Source organism: Corvus brachyrhynchos, unplaced genomic scaffold (assembly GCF_000691975.1).
Source record: "Corvus brachyrhynchos isolate BGI_N302 unplaced genomic scaffold, ASM69197v1 scaffold27, whole genome shotgun sequence".
Taxonomy (NCBI): Eukaryota; Metazoa; Chordata; class Aves; order Passeriformes; family Corvidae; genus Corvus; species Corvus brachyrhynchos.
This window is the reverse complement of record NW_008239139.1, coordinates 2,372,850-2,383,486: the sequence shown is the minus strand read 5'-3', so window position 1 is coordinate 2,383,486 and position 10,637 is coordinate 2,372,850. Positions and strand designations below refer to the sequence as shown.

At 42.2% G+C, this 10,637-nt stretch overlaps 1 protein-coding gene across 1 annotated transcript in view; it reads left to right on the top strand.

Moving 5' to 3' along the window:
• FAM180A (family with sequence similarity 180 member A) overlaps positions 1 to 10,637 on the top strand; it is a 24,222-nt gene that overhangs the window by 10,689 nt on the left and 2,896 nt on the right. The gene's annotated exons all lie outside the window — the stretch shown is intronic.

Here is a 10,637-nt window from a genome sequence, read left to right as displayed (position 1 = left end):
AAAGAGTGCCAGTGCTTCTCATTGCAATTCCAGCTGAGAGCAACTGCTGGAACATACTGTGGATTACTGAGCTGTTCTCAAAGCCCAATGCACTTCCCTATGGGTGCTTCTGCTGACAAATTAATGCATGTATTATTTAGGCAAAGTTATAAATCACCTTCTGAGCGTTCCTTTCACAACAAATTGGCGTGCTCGTGGCAGCCTGTCTCTGGAACCCCATGCAATGGTTAACAGCTACTAATCCAAGGAGCTCAGCCATGACAAGCTAGTTTTCATTCTGCTTCATCCATCCTTAATCCTCAGCACTCAGAGGTCAAAGCAGAACTTAAAGATTATTTGGGCTATCATTTGGAATTATAAATAGGGAGACAAGTAGCCCCTGCCTTATTTTATGGCCATACTAAATGTCGATCTACCCCTACAAATGACTAGTGTGTTCCAGTACCTCAGACAATGACTACCCCAGCTTGACAAAAGGAGATCATATGAAGATGATATAAGATGGGTATCAATCACATACTCATAACCAGGTGATGTCTATAAGCTTACCTGGGAGAACGCCACCAGATCTGCCATGCAGATATATCACATGCTGGAGTCCAGCTTTGGCAAGGAGTGATTCTGTAGGCCAAAGCAACAGACAGAAAGCTGACAAGAAGATTTTTATCTAGCAGGCTGTAACTCACATGCCAGCAAAACCTTTCTAAGTAAGCTCATTTCAATATGAAAGCTTCAGAGTCTCTGAACTAGTAAGAGGAAAGCCCAAACAACAGGATGAGATTTATGATGAGCATCACAGCATATTACCTGAAGTGCTTCTCCACAGTACTAATGCCTTCCCTCACAGTCCTCACACAGAGTTAAACCAAAGAACCAACTCCCAGCTGGTTTCTGTCAGCAGCATGCTAGAGGATTTCACTGGAAATCAGGCCTTCCGCCCTTTCTCTAAATTTGTTCATCTTAAATTTAGAACATTAGGTCATTTTTTCCTTAAATATTTACTTACATTATTTTCCCACAAGCCAAAATCTATTTTACAAGTTCAGCTCAAATGGCTGCAGAAGAGGGTGCATGTTAAGGAACAAGAGCACTGAGTCAAATACATGTGACAAATTGGCAGGGTCCTCTTGGGCTGGGAGCCACTGGGAGATGGCACATGTAGGGGTAGGAAGTGCAGCAGTGAAAGAGGTTGAGTTCTGAATTTCCATCAACTTCAGGCACAGCTGTCGGCATTTTGTGCCTTTCAGGTCTCTCTCCTCAGAAAACAGGATATTTGGGTTATTCTGTTGGCTGTAAGATTTCTGTAACCCTGACTCTACCTTTCTTGTCTTCTCTGTGATCCCAAGTATGTCTTTCACAGCACAGGGTTCTCTGTGACCTGGCTGCCAGCAGAGCAGCATCACAGGGCTTGTGGTGCCAGTTCAGGTCATCTGAGGATCTCACCCACAGTGCCCAGCAGCCTTTAACAATTTGCAGCATTCCAGGTTTTGCCAAGACTTTCTGTATTTAATGGTGAATCCAGTTGTACGTCAGTCTCAGCTTTATTTCAGCAGATTGTGAAACCTGAAAGATCTAGAAACAGCCAGGTTTTAGGAGAGTATGAAATAACAGTGAAGACTGGAAAAATGTCAGCTTTGTAAAATGGAAATCCCATATGTGTGTTTGTGAAAGGGAGATGCAGCTATAAGCACAATCCATTTTACATTCATCCTTTCTATTTCTTTGCTATGTTTATGGCAATATCACAAAGACTGTCTTGGCCCAACGTTGCATCTGCACACATTGAAATCCACTGATTAGATTTAGTGGAGAATTATATTTAAGCTCCATTAATATTGTAATTTTATTTCCACACGGATGCAGACATTAACATAACAGGGCCCAGACATGCATGCAGGTGTGTACTTGACAGAACAGATGTCTTCCCGTGCCGATCCTCACTCACCTCTCCAGGAGAAACACGTTTCCCTTGACTCTCACCCAGGGATACAGCCCAGCTCTCCATCCTTCATGGTTTGCTCAGGTGGCAAAGCAGCTGTACCAGGCCAGTTCAGAGACAAACCCAAATCCATCTTCAGGTCTGAGTCCCTTTCTCAGACTCCTTATCTTTATCAACACTACTATAAATCACACAATGATTTGAAAAGGCACTGCCTCCAAAAATAACACATTTCTTACAAAAAGGACCCAGTATCCCCATTCTTTTTGTTTACTGGGCAAGGCTGATTTATACTCTTTCTCATCCAGCACATATTCATGTCATTAAGAAAACCACAGCAGGTGCACTGACATTTGGAGCTCAATGAACAGCTGGAAAGGCAGCTGGAGTTTCCCTGCTTTTGAAGAACAAGTGAAATCCCAGAGCAGAGGAAGCAGAAAACTGGTATTTTTGTATTCACTTCCTAACAATTTATTTCAATTTGGATGAGGATCTGAAGGAAAAGGGAAGACATTTCTGATTGTTTCTAGTTGGAGGGAGAAGAAATGATCAATCTAATGTTTATTCCTCCTCAGTTTTGAGCTGTGATATTCATACTTAGTGAGTATGAGGAATACCTTGTTGTTTCATGTGAGTGAGTAGTTCATACACGAATAAAATAATAATAGTTGTTAATCAGATCAGAGACTGCTCCTAGACCCACTGTCAGACACTTGAATTTATTTGCCAGTTGAAACCATTCATAGATGGCTTAAGTGAATAATTCCAGGGTCCCCAGCATTTCTGAGCTGTCATGTGATAATGAAATAAAATTCCATACTACTCTCTGCTAGGTCTGTAGTTCAAACTGGACCTTTAATTCCTTCCTCTTCATCCAGTCTGAGAATAAATTTTACATATTCTTTCTGCCAGTTGAATTTCCTCTGTCAAAAGCTCAGTGGGGTGTAAGCATAGAAGGGGAAGAACTATTTGGCAGCTAATGATCCTGCAGCCAACCCTCACCTCTAGCAAGAGCAGTGACTACCCTTGTTGAGGTGGTCATCAACAAAGCAGTGATCTTATTCATGTGGTGGTAAGATCAAGGGTATGAAGGCATGAGGAAGGGCTTCTGCTTTTCCTCCCAGGCCTGATGTCCATCCTTAAGTCATCTGAGGACTTGAATCATCACCAGATACACTAAGAACAGTCAGAGAACAACTGCACTGGGAGTTTCTCACACGTAGAAATGCTGCTGGCATAGCAGATGTGTTGTGAAGTGAGGCAGCTAAAATCTACCACTGTTTTTTTTTTTTTTTGTTTGCTTTCCCCCTTCATTCACGACCAGGCAGATTCCTGGCTTAGCTCCCTGTTTGGCCACACAAAGTGGTGTTGGTGTCAGCACAAAGGGAAGGAGGGAGTGCCGGGCAGGAGAGCCGGGCTGCCCCTTGCAGCTACAGCTCCATTAGGTCAGACTCAGCACAGCCCTCGCCAAGCAGCCACCTTGTCTGCCAAGACACAAAGGAAGCCCAGCCGTTCTTCACTACTGAATGAATACCTTTTCTCTGTGCCCAGTGACTCAGCTGTGAGGAAATACATGCCTGGGACATGGTGCAAGGCTTGAGCCCACCGCTTTGGGTTCTGTGATGTTAGTATGAAAAGGCAGAGAACTGGTGACAGTGATGTGGTGTTGAAGGGCTTTCCTTTCAGAGCAGCAGTAGCACCATGCAGGAAGCCCTGGGAGCTGCTATAGTTCTGCCTTTTCCTATGAAGCAGAGCTCTGATTTCCCTTGCTCTCTCTCCATTGCTCAGCAGCAGAGGCAGCTGCTTCACTCTGCTCCTCGGGTGCTTCCCCACTGCTCAGCACCAAAACACAAACACATAGCTGTTTTGATTCCTCCCTTCCCTCACTCACTCCCTTCTCTGCTGCCTCCTGGGAGAAATGGAAGTAGATTGGAATTTTGTTATATCCCTTCACTTGTTGATTTGTAAGAATCAATTTCAAATATGTTTAATTAAGACTGCTTGATGTCTTTTCCTTGGATAAGGGCCATGTGAGCAATGCAGATAGGGAAGGAGAGGTGGCTCTGCAATGAAGACAGGAATATAAAGTACTGGTCCATTTCCCAAGTCTGCCTGAAATTAACTGTGCTACCACAATTATTTATTGGCTATGTGTTAAACCTGTGGAGCAGGGTTGATATTTCTTTTCTTTGTTGCTGCCCTTCTCTTATACAGTTTTTGCCATAGCCTACTCCCAGTCTGTGGTAATATGACAGCAAACTGAAAGATAAGATAGTATATTCTACTTCTTCTTTCCTTCAGTTTCTCTGTGTGTATTTTTTCTCTTCACACCTTCTGCAGCGACTTTACTCCAGCATAATAAAGGCCTCTTCTGGCTGACTGCAATGTTTTTTTATGAGCATAAATAATTCCAGGTGGGGACCCCCTCCTTATCACACCAAGGGAAGAATAAATAACACAGTATACATTTTCAGGCTGGGAATAGGTGAAAATGCTGCATAATGGAAATTCCATATGAGAGAATAAATTCTCAGACCATTTTAGCTGGTTGGTGCTAGTGATGTCTTTGAAACCATTTCACTTAAGTCATAAATGTAAATATCTTCCACCTCTCACAAACACAGGCTCAGCTGAACCATTTTCTTCTCTAGCAATATACATTCCTGCAAGCATAATGGCTTTTTGGTCTTTCTAATACACCTTTACATTTCTTACTTGTGCCTAGTAGCTAGACAGGCTATTACCACTCTAGTTTTTTGTATGGAAACTCTGTTGCACATTAATCTAACCTCACACATCTCAGGTCATTTATGAAGTGCACAAGTTTATGTGGGAATGGGTTCTGTTTTATGCAGCTGAGACACCCTTTCAGAATGTGTTTGTTCCTTAAAAAGGAGATAAATTAGTAAAAACTAACTTACTTTGAAAAAAGCTGGTTATGTGTTGCACTACAGAACTGAATATCTGCTATTAATTTTAAGTGTTTTAAACTGATTTTTTTCTAAGAACAGTATTGCCTGTTGCAAACTCTTGTGGGGTGATCTACTTCTTACATCCTTATTGACAAAACTTTTTGAGACAAAGCTTTTCTTTTCCTTTAACCATTTTTTTAAAGTAACTAAAGATAATGATAATGTCCACTCCCGCTTTTAGTCAACAGTCAGGAATTAAGTTTAGCCTTAGGAGCTAAAAAAGCAAGGATATGAACTGAGAGTAAAAAGAGGCAAATTCTCTCAGTAGCTGCTTTTCAACATGTGCTAATTCATGTTGTTTTGTAATTAAAATGTTTTCTCCATCTTGCTGCTGTGTTCTCCTAAGGGACATTGTGATTTAATCTCCCAGTAATGCACTGCACTTGTTGTCATGGAAGCTACTTGTGTGAATAACTGCAAATCCAGGCACAAGTTTCGGATGCTAGGCTATAGCACTGCAGCATTTTTCTCGTCTTTCTAGGATTTTGTGTGTTTTCCTTATTTTATTCCTCTTATTCTTCCTCTGGCTCCCCACTCTTTCAATTTCTCCTGCGCTAGGACAAAGTGTTCAATCATTTCTAATATTGCAGTTTTGATATAAAAGAGCCAAAAGTCAGGAAATGTAGCCAAAGCTCATGTTCTGCCCTGTGTACAGCTGCAGGCCCAGGACAGTACAAACACCTTGCAGATGGTGAAGATGCATCCTTCTGGGGATGAGCCAAGGGCAGGACAAGGAGTAAAATGCATAAAACACATTACTCCTTTAATAATACTGCCCTTTTTGTGGTTTACATTACCACTTTCACTGCCCAACACACCTCTCATAGGTCAATATCCCCCCACCCTGGAGTAAATGATGCTTTTGGCACCACTGCAGAATGGTAAAGACACGTTTTTCAAAGGGTATTTCCAAGTTAGCCTGAGGCAGCAAATAGGGAATAGTGAATTGTTACTCCAGCAATGAGGTAACTCAGCTTGAACTCACCAAAGCATCATTTGACAGAAATAAAACTCTTCATGTATAAAAGATACTTCTGGTCTGTGTGCAAGCCCTCAGAAGTAAGGTTATCAAAGAGAACCATGAAACAAAAGCTTTTTTCAAGTGTTTGCAACCTTTGACACTCATGTCCTCTTCTCTTCTGCACAGCATGGTCATGGAGAGCTCAAACCACTGCTTCCCATAAAGAGTTATAGACACAGAATGGGTTGGAAGGGACCACAGTGGATCACCTGGTCCCACCTCCCTGTTCAAGCAGGGTCATCCCAGAGGGAGACTCCGCAACCCCTCTGGACAATCTGTTCCAGTGTGCAGTCACCCACACAATAAAGAATCCTCTTGTGAGCATTTCAGGCATTTGCCCTAAAATCCAAAACAACAGCTTCTAGAAACTGCAACAAAATAGATTCAGGCAGCCCGGACCACTCATCATTTTTGCATATTGTTAATTCTAATGGCTACTGTTTCTGCCTATACAGTCACTTTGTGGACAGTGCTGAGTTTGCTTTCTTTGGCAAAAACTTTCATCCACCTTGAAGAATCAAATCCTTCTTGTTCCTCTGCTCCTCCATAAAAGGGGTCCTACTGAAGCAATGAGATAACTCTTTTTCATGCCTCTGACGGCAATCAAAATAATTCCTTTGAGTCATAACCCCAATTAAACTGTTCATGTCCTAGAGCCCTGGGGAGCTGTACTTGCTTTGGAGCAATGGTCCGTACAGGGGCCAAATTGTGCTTCATACCTTTTCATAGGGGAAGAAAAGGGCATTGATGATGCACAGATAACTGAGAACTCCTGCAGCTATGCTCTGTACTTATTGAGCAAACACATCACAGGAAGCAACTGGGAAATCACGAGCAGATGCATGAACTGGAAAGCAAAACTAAATATCTGTACCCTCACCAATGAAACTGCAGGGAAAACCTGGGAGAGGATCACAAATATTTACCACATGGCTAATGAAGTGCAGAAGATTCTGGCAGAGTTCTTAAGAGAGATGAAAACATCTATAAAATGAGGCTATTTTCAGCCTCAAATGTGATGTTATGTTTAAACCATAAAGATGCATGAGCTAAATGGTTAGAAGCAGGTCAATGGGTTGGCAAATATGGCTTTCTTTTTGTTTAAGAACGTGGGTAGCCTTGAAGGAGAGTGGAATTGAGTCAACAGAGCCATAGGAGATGGGATGGGCTCCTGCTGCAAGCAGTGCAGAGAAGAGGGGTTTTTGCACCAAGTTTGACAGGCATTTTAGCAGGAGATGTGTGGGCTGCCTGAAATCTTCAGGCAGAGGCAGTGGTGCACTCCAGGGCACAGGATGAGGCCGTGCAGGGCCAGGCAGTGAGGCTCACAGGGGGTGGCTGTGCTCAGACATGCTGCTCTCTCTGATCCACCGCCAGCCCTGAGCCCTGACTGGGCAGCAAGGCAGAACTCCCAAGGCCCCACTGGAGAAGGAGATTTGAAGATTTGGGTATTTGGAAGAGGATGAGCGTGGCAGTACAAAGATATATAATAGAAAATGTTTTCAGTAAGGGTAATGAAAACCTTGTGTTTCCTAACTTGTCTCCCCGAATAATAAGCTTTTTGTTACGTGACTGATCAGCCCTTACGACAGAAACACCCTTATCTACACTGGAGATGTCTTAACACACTTGTAAGAGAAATAAAAACAATGAATTGATAGGAGACTCTCCACCAACTTCAGAGATCCCTGGGCTGGGCTATCTCTCTCAATACTAATTGGGGATCTCTGCTGCTTAGATGTTCATGGCTACTGCCATTGAAATGAATTGGCTGCAACATCAGCATAAAGTGATGCACATCACCTTGCATCTTCAATTGCTTGACAGCTCTACAGAGAAGTCCCTTGGGAAAGAAATTAGTGAAGAGTTCTAAACTCTTCTACTGTTCTTTATGTCCCCAGACAACTCATGTCAGAGATGGAAGTAAATGCAGGAAGAAGTAAAAGTCAGCAAAAAAGTTTCAAGTGGAATTTGCAATCACTAAATGCAGAAACTGACTGAGAATCTTTCTATATCTCAGCTATTGTGCTTAACTGACACGTGTGTTAAGTCAGTACAATGAAAATCAGAGTGCTTGCTCTAAATGCTCATACAGACTTGGAGGAACTCATGAATTCATGGAGAGGACTGTGGAAGAAGTGATGATGGAAGGATTTGACTACTGAGCAGGAAGAAAGAGAAAGGGAAGGACTGAATAAAATGCAGATCAGGAAAATCAGATAACCATGACAAATACAAATGAGCTCTGAAAGACTTTCTGAGTAGAATCCCTAAGAGCTGTAACAGACTTTAATATGTTTTGGGAATGAGATAATGAGACGAGGGAGTCAGTGCTGCGGGGGCTGGCATGCCTCTGATATGCATAAAAAGCCCCTTCTCAGGACAGAGCAGCCCAAACCCTTGTCCCTTTGAATCTGCTAACCTAAGCCATGTTATCCTGGGAAGAGCAGGATAGTCAAACCCTGCTTCTTTCTGAGGTATGACCTGTGACTCAGCAAGTGGGCCAGTACTGAATCAATACCATGGCATTCATTTTTGTGTGAGTCCTTAGCTGAGGCTTTTCTGGGTGAGTGGTGTTGGGCTGAAGCTGGTGACTCCCAGCTCAGCTCCACGGTGGGAATCTGTGCTCGGATTGAAAGTTGAAAGCGATCAGTGTGATGACAAGAAGAATGACATCACTGAAGCAAGATGCCACAGACACTTTTCCCGTGGCTCAAGGGGATATTTGAGATGTAAACCATCTGCATATGTAGAGGTACTCCGTGCTCTGAGGCTGTTTTCACCAAAAGGGCATCTAAAAGAGATAAAAATGAATAGTCATCATTCTGGACTGGATTTCTGCCAGCTGCTTAGTAATTAGAGTTTTAATTGCCCCGTAATAAAAGTTTTAATTACTCAGCAATTAGTGCTTGAAGTTTCAAGTGCTTCACATGCACTCAATTGCATTCTGGAATTGTCAAGAGCAAAAAATGGAGTAGCTCCAGTGTGCCTCAGCAAAGCTCTGAGCAAGAGAGGGAAACATCAGGGATGGAGCAGCAGCAGCAGACAGGCACAGCTCCAATGCCAGTGGTCAGCCAGGCAAACACTCTCCCACAGCAGACCCTGCAGGCAGCTTGGGATCTCTCCCAAACTCCCTCCTCCTCTGCTGGGCCAGGCAAGCTGCTCAGGTGCTAAAGGCATGGTGCTGGGCTGGGGGAAGGCTGCTGCAGAGACCAAACCCTTTTCAACATCTCTGTTCTTTGCCTCAGTGCATTCCCTCCTTTAGGCTTTTAGTCACACACCCAGAAAGCACTATCCCGTCATTTTAAACATCTTGATCTAAACTCACATGGGTGGGATAAGAGGCAGCCAGCTCTGGAGGTATCTTATCAAAATGCCATACTCATGCTATCTACTGTATCTATCTCCAGTAGGTTTACTGCAATTCAACAAAATATTTTACCTATTCCTTAGCTAATTTAAGGCCAAAATACCCTTTGTTGTGTCAAGTATGAATTGCTTCATACCTAGCATTATCCTGATTCATTTCCATATGCTGGATAATAAAGGTCCTGAGGGTCTGGTTTCTCTCTTCTTGATTTACTAGAATTTAAATATCATTAACAAGCCGAACTATAACAAAGCCAACAGTTGCCAATGGTGCAGCAAACAGGGCTGCATTTAGGGTACAGAGCCTGGAAGAAACTGCATATTTATGATCTGCTTGGGTAACCAAAGAGGCAAATTGTCTGACGAACCATGTAGTCAGAGAGTAGGGAAAACTTTTCCATAAAATAATTACAGTTGCTCCAGCTTTTTTTTTTAATGCCCAGAAGAGAGAGCTTTAAATGATGTTCAGGTTTTTTACAGGCAGCATGCAAAGTCCATCACAAGAACTTTGGCAAAACTAGACAAAATGGATTTAGTAAAAATGCTTCATGGGAAAAAAATTCTGGTAGAGGAAGGGTGGGATGAAACTTTTCAGAAATTCAAAGTTAGCTTCATGTTCTATTAGATATTACTCATAATTCTAAAAAATCTTAATTTTGACAGGGGAATCATAATGTCTTTCAAAATGTGGGGCATTTGTTTCCTTTTTTTCTTAGACTGGTTTCCAAGTTTATCTATTGGTAAACAGAGCTAAAGTTGAGAAATGAAGTTTACTGGAAACATACCAATAGTCACATAAGCACAGATTAAAAAAAACAGCTCTTCCTATTCCTAAATATTTGAAATAAAATCCAACAAATTCAAATTATGATTACCCAAACATCAAAATCTAAATAATATACAAATAATAATATACAACTAAAACACAAAACAGAATTTTTCCTTTCTGCTCTGAAAGTAATTTAGACCTTTGAAAAGTACATGGATGGTTAGTAACTTGGTTAATAACTCAAAGCATTTAGGTCTTCTCTAAAGCAGCATCAGATGTTTTCTATACTCCGGACTGTCCAGGTCACTGATTCCACAAATGCTCTACTCCACTGGGGTGCTAAGTTCAGGGACTGTACATATGTTTTCTGTCTCATTTCCCTGACACAAAGTCTGTAGTGCACTTCACAGTGGTGAGCCAATACCTGATCATAGCAGGCTCTGTTTTTTCCAGTTATTACACTGCAAAGTATTAAAGGCACAGTAAGCTGGGATTCACCTCACTGGATGTAGCTGTCTTGTCTAAGCTGGTAACAGGCTCAGTGAAGAGACACAGACATCTGGGTGAGTC